Source organism: Oratosquilla oratoria, chromosome 39 (genome assembly GCF_046742065.1).
Source record: "Oratosquilla oratoria isolate Oo_2021 chromosome 39, ASM4674206v1, whole genome shotgun sequence".
NCBI lineage: Eukaryota > Metazoa > Arthropoda > Malacostraca > Stomatopoda > Squillidae > Oratosquilla > Oratosquilla oratoria.
Window position 1 is genome coordinate 17185711 of NC_134815.1, and position 2500 is coordinate 17188210.

The 2500-nt window shown below is 46.4% G+C and overlaps 1 protein-coding gene across 2 annotated transcripts in view; it reads right to left on the reverse strand.

Moving 5' to 3' along the window:
* LOC143020117 (uncharacterized) overlaps nt 1–2500 on the reverse strand; it is a 340934-nt gene that overhangs the window by 2259 nt on the left and 336175 nt on the right. The gene's annotated exons all lie outside the window — the stretch shown is intronic.

Sequence of the window (2500 nt, forward strand, 5' to 3'; positions counted from 1 at the left end):
ACACACACACACACACACACACACACACACACACACACACACACACACACACACACACACACACCTGAGCTCACTGCCGTAGGGTGGTGTCTGGCTGTCTCGACAGAGACTGCAGCAGATCCGAGGTGAATACACACACACACACACACACACACACACACACACACACACACACACACACACACACACACACACACACACACACACACACACACACACACACACACACACACACACACACACACACACACACACACACACACACACACACACACACACACACACACACACACACACACACACACACACGCATTAATGGACACCCAACATAGATGGAAATACGTCGATGACTGCACAGTTGGCATTCCCATCAACACCAGGCAGCCTGACTTTTCTTCACTACAAAACATCCTAGACAACCTCAAAACGTGGACTGAGAGCAGCAATGTGACAGTTAACCACAGCAAGACCGTGGTCATGCATGTTTGTACATCCAAACAGGCGGTGGCACCACCTCAACTGTCATTCGGAACCCATTCCCTTCAGGTGGTCCAGTCCGCCAAGCTACTAGGCATCACAATAGACGACCACCTTAACTGGAACCAGCACATCAACAACATCATCAGGACAGCCTCTTACAAACTCTTCATGCTGCGCAGATTGAAGTCCCTTGGTACCCCATCACCAGATCTAAAGGGAGTCTACACCACCTTCGTACTCCCCACCCTCATGTACGCCTCCCCAGCCTGGTCATCATCACTCAACATCACACAGAGGAACAAATTAGAGAAAGTACAAAGAAGAGCGTGCAGAATTATCTTGGGTAGTCAGTATGAGGGATACGAACACGCCCTCACCACCCTCAGCTTGCCAAGATTGTCCGACAAACACAGTGAGGCACTGAATAAGTTTGGACAGGACCTAATGCTACACCCACGTCACCGTCACTTCCTCCCACCTACCACCACAACCACCCGCCATGCAACTCGGCATTCTAACAAAATCAAGCCCATCAGAGCGCCGAGGACTGACCGATACAAGAACAGTGCCATTCCATCCATTGTCCGCACAATAAACTCATTATAAATTTTAGACTAAGCATATCACTCTTATAATTACTATATTACTCATAAAAGTGCTCAATTGTATTATTGTCAGTGTATCACTGCTATCTCAATAAACCTATTATCATTATTATTATTATTACACACACACACACACACACACACACACACACACACACACACACACACACACACACACACACACACACACACACACACACACACACACACACACACACACACACACACACACACACACACACACACACACACACACACACACACACACGGCTCGGTGGCGGATTGGTAAAGCACTGGCCTCACAAGCCAGAGAACCGGGGTTCAATTCCCCGGCCGTGCGGAGATAAGTTGGGTTTGTCTCCTTTCACGTGTAACCCCTGTTCACCTAGCAGTGAGTAGGTACGGGACGTTAGTCAAGGAGTTGTGACCTTGCTGTCCTGGTGTGTGGTGTGTGAGTGGTCTCAGACCTACCCAGAGATCGGCAAATAATGAGCTCTGAGCTCACTGCCGTAGGGTGGTGTCTGGCTGTCTCGACAGAGACTGCAGCAGATCCGAGGTGAATACACACACACACACACACACACACACACACACACACACACACACACACACACACACACACACACACACACACACACACACACACACACACACACACACACACACACACACACACACACACACACACACACATACACACACACACACACACACACACACAAAACACACACACACACACACACACACACACACACACACACACACACACACACACACACACACACACACACACACACACACACACACACACACACACACACACACACACACACACACACACACACACACACACACACACACACACACACACACACACACACACACACACACACACACACACACACACACACACACACACACACACACACACACACACACACACACACACACACACACACACACACACACACACACACACACACACACACACACACACACACACACACACACACACACACACACACACACACACACACACACACACACACACACACACACACACACACACACACACACACACACACACACACACACGATATATATATATATATATATATATATATATATATATATATATATATATATCCATATATATATAGAAGCTCTGCCAAGGGATTCGAACCCTGACCTGTGCGTACATAATCACGCGTCACAGGTCAGGGTTCTAATCCCTAGGCCGAGCCTCTAAAAATGTTCAGTCCGTCTTTAATATACAATATATATATATATGTATATATATATATATATATATATATACATATATGTATACATATACATACACACACACACACACACACACACACATATATATATATATATATATATATATGATACTACTTCATTGTACTGCGATT